Source organism: Leuciscus leuciscus (assembly GCF_965113295.1).
Source record: "Leuciscus leuciscus genome assembly, chromosome: 9".
In the NCBI taxonomy this organism is placed as follows: domain Eukaryota; kingdom Metazoa; phylum Chordata; class Actinopteri; order Cypriniformes; family Leuciscidae; genus Leuciscus; species Leuciscus leuciscus.
Genome location: NC_138733.1, coordinates 19,639,427 through 19,651,814, shown reverse-complemented (window position 1 = coordinate 19,651,814; position 12,388 = coordinate 19,639,427). Strand labels below are relative to the sequence as shown.

The following is a 12,388-nucleotide window of genomic DNA, read 5'->3' as shown; positions in this document are numbered from 1 at the left end:
AATGTTAACCAAAACTGTTTGGTTACCAACTGTCACAGTTATGTTCAGTTTGTTTAGTTTTCATGGACTTTTAGTTTGTATTCTCTAATCATATGTGTTACTTTGTTTGATTTTTCCGCCACTCATTTGTTACTATGGACACTAACTCTATCATCACAGCTGTTCAGATTTTAGTTAGTCAAAATGTGTGTTTAAGTTCCTCTTGTTCACTCAGTGTTTGTCCGGACACCGTTGCATTTAGTGTGTGTTGCCATGCATGCCTGGCTGCTATTTGTATTGTTATACTTGTTATTACTTTATTCTTCATCTTCGTCTGCCTTCCTGCAACCACCCGTGACATTCTTCATCTTTTTTGTGTTCCACAGAAGACAGAAAGCCATACAGCTTTAGAACAACCTGAGGGTGAGTAAATGATGACAGAATTTAAATTATTGGTTGGGATAGGGATAGCTTCCCTTTAAAAAAACTTTAAGTGAACCCAAGATGATGTAAGGTAATCTAAATGTAAAAATAAATTTAATGAAATATTCATTATCAACCCATACAAATAATAAAAAAATCACACAAAAAAAATCAAACAATAACCAATATACTCTACCGTATACTTTTTTTACCAGAAAGAAAGATCAGTTGTGCGACCAAAAACACAGCCACTCAGATACAATCACTGTAAGTGTGAACATGGCACATACGAGCTCTCTGAAGTTCTCTCTTTTTACTGAGCACAGCGGGACATACGCGAGGCCACGGAATGATCCCGGCCCTTCTCTCATATTCCCTCTGTGAGCTTCCTTTTTCCAATAAATCGCTGACTTGTCCAATAACCCCCTTTTGTACAACACCAACAATCTTCTAAACCTCATTTTCAAGCCGCTGAAATTCATTAAAAAAAAAGATAATTGTAAAGAGAACTTTTGATTTATCTTGTAAGGGTTCTGCATTTTAATGGTGAATTAAGTATGTATTAGGTGCACATATGAAACATAATTGAAAATAAGAGACACAAATAAACGATCTGACAGCTATATGCATGTCAAAAAAAACTAGCTGCCATGGTTACTGGAGAAGTTTGTGACTCAAGGCAGCTTTGTTCTCCTCTCTTTTTTTCTTTCACCTCAAGCAATAAATCTGTGCTACATTTATAATCACAATAATTCTGGCCAGCTCATATGGCTCTGTGTGCACAACATGGCAGGTTTCCAAACAAAAAGCTAAGTGCTGAAGCGGACAAGCGTTGTTTGCAGTCCATCATTGTTTCCGAGCCTAGAAAAATGTAATGTCTGTAGTACAATTAAGCACATCAAACACTCCTTCACCTCTCCGGCACATTCATAAATATTCAACGGACAGTAATAGCCATCCACGGTGCATTCAAGACAAACACGAACAGGGCTTCCACACTACAGCAGGTCTGATTGGAGGGAGCGGAGCTGAAGCTCATTACTATATATCTCATACCTTTGATCTCCGGAGGCGTGAAGCTCTAATCCATCTTGAGGCGCAGGAAGTTGATGGTCTAGTAGTGGGCACTCAGATCCAGAGCAGCACTCCACATCACAGAGTCCAGTACACTCACCACCTTAACCCACTAAACTCTGGGGGGCGGACCTGTTGGAAGAGACAGGGAATCAGGTATATATGCCAATGCATATGAAGTATCTCCACCTCTTGGTGTGCATCACAAGGAAAGTTCAACAAAAAAGAAAAATGTCAATATGAATCTTATAAAGCTCTCGTCATATAACAGCAATTAAGCAGGGACTGTTAAGCCCAAAGTATAATTCTGCCATTCGCATTTCGAGACGATCCGTGCACTGTCATTGTGACTACATTTTCGTCATCAGGGTGGTCCGCGGACGTCTGCAAACACTATTTGAGTACATTTTTGGGTCCGTACGAACGGTACGAGTGCGAGTAACTTGAGTGCTTGAAAACAAAGTCCACTAGATAGTGCACATGCGCCGAACACGCAGGGCCGGTGATTGCTATAGGCGAACTAGGCGATTGCCTAGGGCAACAAATGTGTTGGGGACGCAGGCGCCCTCTAGTGTTGCCCTTAGGCCTACTTCCCATTAATCATAGAATTAGAATGACAAGCAAAATAAAACATGTTTATTAAACATGATCATCCTAAGGCGCCCCCTCAGCCACACGTTTAATTACTTGTCAACCTGATTATTAGATTGAATTGATGATTATTGTCGTTCATTTCCTAATGGGGGGGGGGGATTACGTTACGGTATTTGCATTACGTTACGGTAGGCAAGTGCTCAGCTGCTGGCGCGTTGATCGAAAATGAAGCGGTCTAAACCCTCTGGTGCACAGGGACGAAAACGGAGAAAGGAAGAAGATAAAAAGAAAGCCCAGTATAGAGGTAAGTCTTCTCATCTCAGCCATTAAGGTGTCAAACGAAATAAATGTACTTAGTATTGTGCACAAGCATGTACTGGCCATCGGGACTACCGGGAGATTCCCAGTGGGCTGACATGCTTTTTGGGCCGATACATCTCATTCGGCCCTTCAAGCAGACGCTGTAAAATGTGTCAAAATATGTTTTCCGACCTTCATCAGCTCCAGTGGCTGATGATGATAGTGAGGAGGATCAGGAGAGAGATGAGAAAGTATAGAGTCCGCGGTAAGCAGAACGGTGGTGTGACGTCATGATTGACAGCTGTGATTGACAGGTTCTCTGAGCGAAGTAGTCACTGGAGCACCAACAGACTTTTTTGGGGGATTTTCGGAGGACTGAGGAGATTGGAGCTTTAAATTTAATATCTAAATTTCTATAATTAATTATTTCACACCGAGAGTGAGGGCGGGGCCTTGATTTCGCGGCTTTACTTCCTGCTCACTACTGCGCAGGTCTGGTCCCGAAATCGCTACTGCGCAAACTCAAGCCCCAAGATGTCAGCGCCATATCGGGACACTGGCGGCTTCAGTTCTTCTCACCAATGGAAGAGAGCGAAGGGGCGTCGTCCATATTTTTTTACAGTATGGTAACCCATTATATATAAATAGGAACCCATTACCCAGTTACGCATTATTTCCACATCTGCATAGTTGACGATTACCGCAATTTACGAGAAATTTAATGAGACGCGTTTGTAAACCAAGTTTTCTGCCAAAATAAAAGCTTGATGCAGTTTCCGTCAAAATAAAAGATAAGGTGCTTATCTCTTTCAAGTATAGAAATTTGTACAAAACTAATTATGAAAGTTTCCTTTATTTTTCAGTGCATTTGTCTTACAATATATGGCTATTACTGTCAACTATTATTATGTAGTAGTGTAATGTAAATAGACACTGTAACTGAAAGAGGTTTGAATTTTTCTTTGTTCAATTTGCACACTGAATATGGGTTGGAGCTTTTAATTTTGAACTCTCAAAATGCACCAGATTGATGAATTTAACATTAAAATGCACAAAACTTTCTTACGGGGGGCATGCCCCCGAACCCCCCTTAGCCTAATAGATTAGTAATAATAGTAGTGGTGGTTACATGGTCAAATAAAATGTATTTGTACAATGCAACTATGTGGTAGGATGATAGAAATATCCTTGAACATTCTTTGTAGCATTTGGGTGTGAACAATTTATTACAGTTGATCCTTCAAGTCATAATTTGCTTGTTTTGGAGTGACTATAAGAGCATTTTTGTTTGTATAGTTTAATAAACACTTATCAATTAACAGGGCAAATCTCAATCTCGCCTAGGACAACCAAAGGGCTAGAACCGGCCCAGCGAATGCGTCTTTCTGTGCTCACGGCCAAAGGAGTATACTTTGAAAGGCTCGAGCACTCAACTGTGAAAATTAAGCATACCCGGTCCTTTAGACTCCAAAAAGGACAAAAAAGCACCATAAATATACCATACAACCCATATAAAAAAATATAATACATGAGTTATATAAATATATTATTTGTAAAAAAAAAAAAAATTTAAAAAAATTATAACAATTCTGATATATTGTATAATAAATAAATTATCATAAAGTATCATAAAAATAGTGCAACTCTCCAAGGTTTTTTGTTGTTGTTGTTTTATTTGGAATTTGATTCCACAATTTATCCTTTTTTGTTGCACAGAAGAAAAAACAGCATACTGGTTTGGAACAACATGAGTAAATGCTGACACGACTATCTCTTGAAATACTTGGCACAACCAAATTGGATTCCCTCCCTGAAAAGGATCTGGCATGTTTCGCAATCAAGCAATGCAAATATTTCACACGTCTGTTAAATCTTTTCACTTACATGGAGTTATTACATAACCACAAATACATGTATTCTGTAACTTGAAATGACCTTCCACAATCAATGTTGAAGAGAAAGCACTTTAAATTTAGCATCCGGAGAGACTCTGGCATATAAGCAAGGCTGAGTAATAGTACAATTTATTATTTCATTTCCTTACTATTTATATGTAGCTTTTGCCTTCAAATTGTCCTTGCCTAATCTTTTTCTCTCTCCACTACCTCAGCATGACATTTTCTAGCTCTAATGTTTTTGTGCATATTTATCTGTCTGCCATTCAACTTTGTGTTGTGAGGGGCAACATGCAACCTTAAATCTCACTGCCTTAAAAGAAGTACACGTCAAAGTCTCATCTTATTTGTGAATTATGTGTGGATCTAAATGGATTTGTTACTTGTCCTCAACAGAGACATCTGATGCTCCTTAGCATTCTAAACATGCCTCTGCACAATATTGCCAGATAATTTTAAGCTAAATGAGAAAGTAAATGTCATTTACAAGATGAACATTAATGTAACCTTACTGCATGTTAATGTTGCCCTTTCTCAGATGAGGATTAAAACTCTTCCTTATGATGACCCAATCATGTAACACTAGCATCACAACCACCTGAGGATTCCCGATAGCTCCCACCTGTGAGATTTATAAGTAACTAGACTAACTAGAGCCAAGCTTATGCAAGTGCCCTCTTGCATTTAACATTCTCATTTAATCAGATGTAAAAAGTGGACTTAATAAAAATGCTCTAGACATCATAAAACCTTCCCCCTCTCCCCTGTTGTCATCGGTCCTCAAACCAGTTCTCTTCAAAGACCGTTTTGATTTTATTTTACATTTACATTTAGTCATTTAGCAGACGCTTTTATCCAAAGCGACTTACAAATTAGGACTAATTTAAGCGAGTCATCATAAAGAGGCAAAAAACAACAACAACACAAGAAGTGCTCAAAATACGAAGTTCAGGTATTATTCAGAGTAGCATAAGCCTGATAAGTGATGTTTCAAAGGGAAAAACATCGGTTTTTTTATTTTTTTTTATTTTTTTTTTATGAGGTTAAGTGCTCACGGAAGAGATGGGTTTTTAGCTGTCTTTTGAATGTTGTCAGGGATTCTGCATTCCGGATGAGGGTGGGGAGAGCGTTCCACCAGCATGGAACTGTGAATGAGAATGTTCTGGAAAGTGATTTTGTGGCTTTCTGTGATGGAACCACGAGACGTCGCTCGTTGACCGATCGTAGGTGTCTGGTAGGGATGTAGACTCGTAGGAGTGAAAGTGGGAGGGAGCTGAGCCTGTGATGGATCTGTAAGCAAGCGTCAATGCCTTGAACTTGATGCGAGCAGCGAGAGGTAGCCAGTGTAGAGAGATGAACAGAGGAGTGACGTGTTTTTATAATCAATGGGTGTAAAATGTGTTATGATAAAATGAATCATAATATTTTACCATACCCTGCACAAATTCTCCATGCCACCATAAACATGCAAATAGGGATAAGATGGAACAAAGGCTTTCTCCCGGTCATCTTTAATTGGTCCAAATGGGTGTGAACTGATAGGAACTTTAAGAGTGTCTGATTAGTTCAGATCTTTGCTCAATCTCTTTTGAGACGTCTCCTGTCACCTTCCGGCAACTTCATCTTCAAGTTAACTTCTTTGGATTCAACGTGGACCATCCCAAGAACCCAAACAAACGCTTTTGCGCACTCTGGCAAAATCATCAAGAATCTCCTGCATCTGGACTTGTTCAGCAACCAAAGTCAATGCAAGTACCCATTCACAGCCTTTAGATGCGTTTCTAAGTTATTGTGCCCCTTCAAGGTGACCCTGATTCTTTGATGTTTCTCGTAGGTTGTGGTCAGAGCCGCCTTAACCTAATGTTAGGCCCCGGGGCTGAGAGGTTTTGTAGGCCCCCCATCCCCTCGATTTATTGAGTCTCATTTTAAAAAAGTGTAATATCTAGGTAATCTACATCACAGAATGCATTCATTTCTTTCGAGACCTACAACAGTGAGTTTTTTTATATTGTTTTAAATTTTAATATGGTTATTAACATATCACTGAGCACATAAACACAATACACTTTATTTAACAACCACACACAGCAACTAAATTTCAACTTTACGCAAATGAGAAGCGATTTTCGCGAGCGACAACCAATAGGAAAGAAGCCTTTCAGTGTAGCTCAGCTCCCGTCACCGTCTCGAGTGCAGTGCAGGCAAGACAGAAGAGTTCAAGGGCTATTTCACTGTTTTATATGATTTACTGTAACTAACCACAAACATGGATATAATAAAATGATGCATGGAAAAGAAACTGTCGACAGTCTCAGTGAGTTTATGCTGGATTTAGTGCGTAAATCATTTTGTTTACAAATTAGACGCTTTGTCAGTTGTTATATACATGTTAAAGATTTTATTTTGGATGTGTTCATTGTGATTATATTGGCTGGGTTTATAAAATTGAAAGGATCATTGCTTGGTACATTTGGAAACAAAGCTTGTCTATTTCTAAATGTAATCGCGTGCATCGCTGATGATACTGTCCGTGTGTTGAAAAAAACTTAGATTAAACACACTCGCAACAGACACACCCCAAAGCGGAGACGTTACAGCGTTGCCAGCGGCACTGAGCGGACTTTTGCCGCTGTAGTGGACACGCACCGTAACGCCTCACATTCGTGCCGCGGGACCTCTAGACGCGAGTAAACGCGTCTTTGCATTGACTTAACATTGAAATCACTCGCGCCAGATGCTCTATTCGCGTTTGGTGTGAACGCACCATAACAATAACATTAGAGCGACAGCACTACCAACGCCCACAAGCGACTAGCGACATACAGCGACAAAATCTGACAAGTTAAAACAATATGACCTTTTCAGCTCATCATGAACCTGAACATGGGAGGCCCCTGAACTTGGGAGGCCCCTGGGCTTCAGCCCAGGTAAGCCCGTGCATTAAAGCGGCCTTGGTTGTGGTTAACTGATTACTTTTTTTTTTGTCCTGTATACAATCTTTGCTTAGTTTAGTTGTGTGTATAGCCTACCATAGTTTCGTTTATTAAACCATTATATCCACGCTTTATTGTCTCTGTGTTTGCCACTCACAAAAAGATCAGTCACTTAAACATCTTGATCTAGCTGTACCTATGCTATTACTATGCTAGTATTTTATTTACTTTAGTTGGAAAAGGGTATTCTTTCTTGGCCAGGAAGATAATTTATTTCCTAGAATTGATAATTTATTATGCTTTCTGTGCATTAGATGAATTGATTAAATAATTATACTATTAATTCTGATACAGTCAATTCTAAAACATTCAAATATTTATGTACAACTCAGTCTATGTATATCCAGTCTAACTCACCAAAAGTTTGTCTATCTAGTCTAGCGTCTAGCTCACTGCTCTAAAAATACAGACCCTGAGTAGCCAATTATGTCAAACTTTTTTGTATATTCAATGTTTATTTGATTTTATCAGATAGCTGCCATTCAAGTTCAGTATTTATTTCACTTAAGTACTTGACAAAAATGTATAGAGGACAGTGTTTTCGGAATATTAGAAATTAAGGCTATGTTCACACTGTCAGTCCAAATCCGATTATTTGTGTAATCGACTGAAATCTTATTGACTGTCCATATGTACAGATCCGATTTGTGTGTCCCATGGCTCTCTTTCGTTTTCGGGAATATCTGCATTGGTAGGCATACACCAAAAACTACAACAACAACACAGCAACATTGAGTTTGCAATAAATATTTGTCTAATAGGCCTTTACAACATGACAATATGTAGGCTTTATTCCATGCTGTCATCTCCACTGGTCTCAAAACATGTATCCATTTATAGACTATTGTAAATTTCTGTTCGTTTTGCATTTGCAACAACACAACCTTGTTTCTGCAGCGACATTCTTCAGCATGTTTCCTATAACAACGTTTGACATATGTACGTCTTACGTGAGAAAGTATAATAAAAGGATTTCAACCCACATATGAATCTAGCTCAAATCGCATTTCATGTGATTTTTTTTTTTTTGCTGTTTACTCTCGGCTTCCAATCTGATATGCACAAAAATCTGATTTTCTTTAATAGTGAATAAGGTAATCACAGCCTCCTGGCTGAAGCCACACCCTCCAACGGTTGCACAATGGAGGGAAAGAATCCAAGATGTTTATAACATGGAGCATACAATGGCATTATTACAACTGAAAGCACATGTATTCCTAAATAAATGGTCTTCCATTGCCCAACATTTTCATTTGATATGACTATTATGCAGACTATATTTTTCTTACTTTTATTTTATTTATTTAGCATTTATTTACCAATGGTCATTTGTATTGTAAAAAATTCTGTACTATCTACCAAATGTATATGTGGTATTGCAGAGATAAGGATCTTTCCCCTCACATATACTTTTGTTAGGATGGAAGACATCTATGGACTGCTATTCTATTTGTAGACTTGCCCTTGACACTTTACTGCACCATCAATACTGTACCATCAAAATGTTAATTCGTGACATACTGTATGACTGCACTTGACAATAGGAAATAAAAGAAAAGTTCAACAAAAAAAATTCTGATTTTCCCTGACAGGTTGAACAAAGCTTATAATGTTCATAAAATGTTGCAAAAAAATAAAATATGATATATTAATATAAATTAATATTTAAATATTATATTTTATATAACTTTAATTAATAAGAAAATTAATATATAATATAAAATAAACATTCAGACAGATATTACTACTACTATTACTATTATTACCAGGCTTGTTAACCAGTATGGCACACAATACCAAAACAAAGAGTGTGAGTTATACTAATTTTTGAAGTAAAAACAAGTTTGACAAATGTTAGGCTTCAACAATCCATCAAAAACTAGCTTGTCTTACCAGATTATTTAACAATGCTTTGATCTACCATGCTATATGTTAATAATTACCATATATTTATGTACTATGATATTTGGTAGATGGCCCTTCAAGATAATGTGGTACTTTTTTTGTTAGCATTATTCAACACTGAACCACAAAATCTCATTAAAATTTTAAAAGCTCTAATTTAATTTGCAAACCACCATTTCCTGAAGTACTCTCTTTAATCTTTGACATTTTGTCAGGTCTCCAAGGAGAGTCCTAATTGTCCTCCCAAAAACACAATTTTCAAAGTTCTTTCCCTGCCAAAAAAAAAAAAAGTATTAATTTGTCTATACATAACTGAAAAAAAGATCAGAGGTGCAGATCCATTTAGAAGTTTCGGGGAGACCACGCACACAATCTGATACATCAAATGAAAATTCTCTCACATGAAAACAGTTTAAGGAGATTGAAGGCATAAAGCATGTCCTTTTTCCCCAGGCAGGAGTGAGACAGTGACACCGTTTGACTGCTCCCGCAGTGCCACCTTCCCACTCAGCAATGTAGACAAGTGCACTGGGGACTGACTCTCTATCTCTCTCTCTTTGTCGCCATTTCACTTCCTCTATACCTCGAACCACCAGTGGAAACACATCAGAGGCAATGAAGCATCCCGATTGTCCCTGCACTCACAAAAGATAAAAAAGTTATGCCAATGGCTGAGGGGCTGGAGAGGAGACAGCAGTGTGGGATGATGGGGAAAGCAGACCATATAATACAACACTATAGAAGTAATGAAGCTGTGATATTCAAGGAGGAGGAAAATTCATGTCCACGCCGCCGTGGGGAGAATCTTCTGGCTGCGTGGGACCATCAAGAATTTATTCAGTGGCTCCACAGTGAATAAGTTGGGATGTTTATTTTGCTAGTCCATTTAGTCAGATTAGTAGATGGAGAGACTTCATTTCATAAATCAAATGGCTTCTGTTTCAATTGGTATTTTTGATGCCAAGCAGTTCTGTTAAATGAAGGAAATCTTTATAAATATGCTTTGACAGGCATAAATGGTGCTTTGAAAGGAAAGTGTCTGAGGTTTGGAGATGAAACCAGCTCTCATTCTCCGTGGCAGGTTCTGGAGATGTGTGGTCTGATTGAAGGGATTCAGAAACACTCCTGAAATATCTTGGGGGCGGGACCGGGGAGCCGTATTATCTACTGAAGAACATGTCATTCACTGTCTGACTAGTAAACATTTTGTTTCCCCAATCAAACATCTTTAATTTACAGATATGTTCATTAGGCTTCACAAGCAAACTCTTATGAAGGCAATTAAGTTAATAGCTGTAATGGGGAAAAATCCTGGCTGTTGTCGTGTTGAATAATACATTGGTATTCATGCTGTTGTTCCACTTGAAGGGGATTTAGAGCAGATTAAATTTAATCTAACGGATCACATTTGCCTGTTCCTTATCAAACATGCAGAATGCATTAGCATTGTCTCAATGAAATCAGTGATTTCTGATTAGACAAAATTCAATGCAACTTTATTTGACATGTACGTTCTGCTGGGGTAATTTAGGGAACGTACTGTAATACTCAAGTGACTGTAAAACACATTTTAACACAGCGGTTCACTACTGGTTCTGCTTTAGGAAAGTTTTACATCAAGAGGCAACTACACAGTACTAAAATTCTTTATCATACAAAAGAAACCAAACAAATTATTATGTTAATTTTAACATTGACTGCATAAGACAGCAACATTATTAAATTGATCAAAAGTGACAGTAAAGACACTTATAGGGCCCTATCTTGCACCCAGCGCAATTGACTTTGTACACCGACGCATGTATCATTCCTATTTTGCACCCGCGCACAGTGGACTTTTCGCTCCACAGACGCACGTCGGTAAATTAGGGTAAATTAGGGTAAATTAGGGAATGAACTTGCGCTCCCGGAGGCGGTTCAGCGAAAAGAGGAGGCGTGTTCCGGTGCAAACGTTCCCTGGTGCTATTTTGCAGGTTTAGAAAACAATTCCGCCAAAGACCAGGAAAAACCTAGTCTAAAGTCAGTGGCGCGTTGCGCATGTTATTCAAATGCTATTTTGAGGGCGCATGCATGGCCATAATGTAGCGCGCGTGTGCACAACGCGCATACACTTTGATTCTCTCATCTACACAGAAGCAGCAGTTTTCATTTTTGCAAATCATAGGCTACATTATTACAAGGAAAAATATTAACACACGAGGGAAATCATTGTTGTGTCCATGAAGATGTGAAAAAATACAGCCCGTTCTCATACCCAAGGCGTCACTTTTTGTCACTTTCAACCATGCTTCAATATCTGACGCTCAAAGCACCCTTTAGCGTCCATATGAGACGCAGAACCCTACCACAGACCTAAACCTACCCAACCGAAGCGTCTCATATTGACGCTAGGGGGTGCTTTGTGCGTCGAATATTGACGCTTCCGAAAGCGTCAGTTACATGACGCCTAAACCTACCCATAACCGAAGCGTCACATATGGACGCTAAAGGGTGCTTTGAGCGTCAGATATTGAAGCATGGTTGAAAGTGACAAAAAGTGACGCCTTGGGTGTGAGAATGTGTTGAAAAATAGGCATAAATCTAGCTTACACATTTACCCAAATTATCATACGCCTGTTTAACCGAAGCTAATTTGGGTGGGTTTCTCCCATCCCCATACAATGTCACCTCTCTGTCTTTTACAGCCCTGACGAGAACGTCGGTCTCCTCGGCTGTGAACCGCTCCTGGCGCGCGCCTGGCAAATCCACCGTTATAATAGCAATTATAGGAACAAGCGCGCCTGCTCTTAAAGGGAATGTGAGATGACGCTCTGATTGGTTTATTTCACGTTACGCCCAAACCACACCTATGAAAAATGAAGCTACTTCAGACCAACGCATTTTAGATTTGCGTCGGGTGCAAGAGTCATTTATCCCACCGGTATAATAGCAACAGCGCCCAAGATCCACCCACAAAGTGGTAACACTTTATTTTTATGGTCCCTTTTGAACATTCTGTTGACTATAAGTAACTTTGCAACTACATGTCAACTAACTCTCATTAGAGTTTTAGTGTACTGTCTGCTTAATATCTGATAACTCTTTATTGTGATGGTCCTCCAACAGACACTCTACTGACTATAAGTAACTTTGCAACTACATGTCAACTTATTCTAACCCTAACCCTACCAGTCTACTAATACTCTACTAATACTCTAATGAGAGTTAGTAGACATGTAGGTGCAA

The 12,388-nt window shown here is 38.8% G+C and overlaps 1 protein-coding gene across 1 annotated transcript in view; it reads right to left on the bottom strand.

Moving 5' to 3' along the window:
• grik4 (glutamate receptor, ionotropic, kainate 4) overlaps nt 1-12,388 on the bottom strand; it is a 375,294-nt gene that overhangs the window by 262,447 nt on the left and 100,459 nt on the right. Inside the window, exon 2 of the mRNA XM_082179353.1 lies at nt 1,459-1,608. The gene's annotated coding sequence lies outside the window, so the exon portion shown is untranslated. The remainder of the gene's footprint in view (nt 1-1,458; nt 1,609-12,388) is intronic.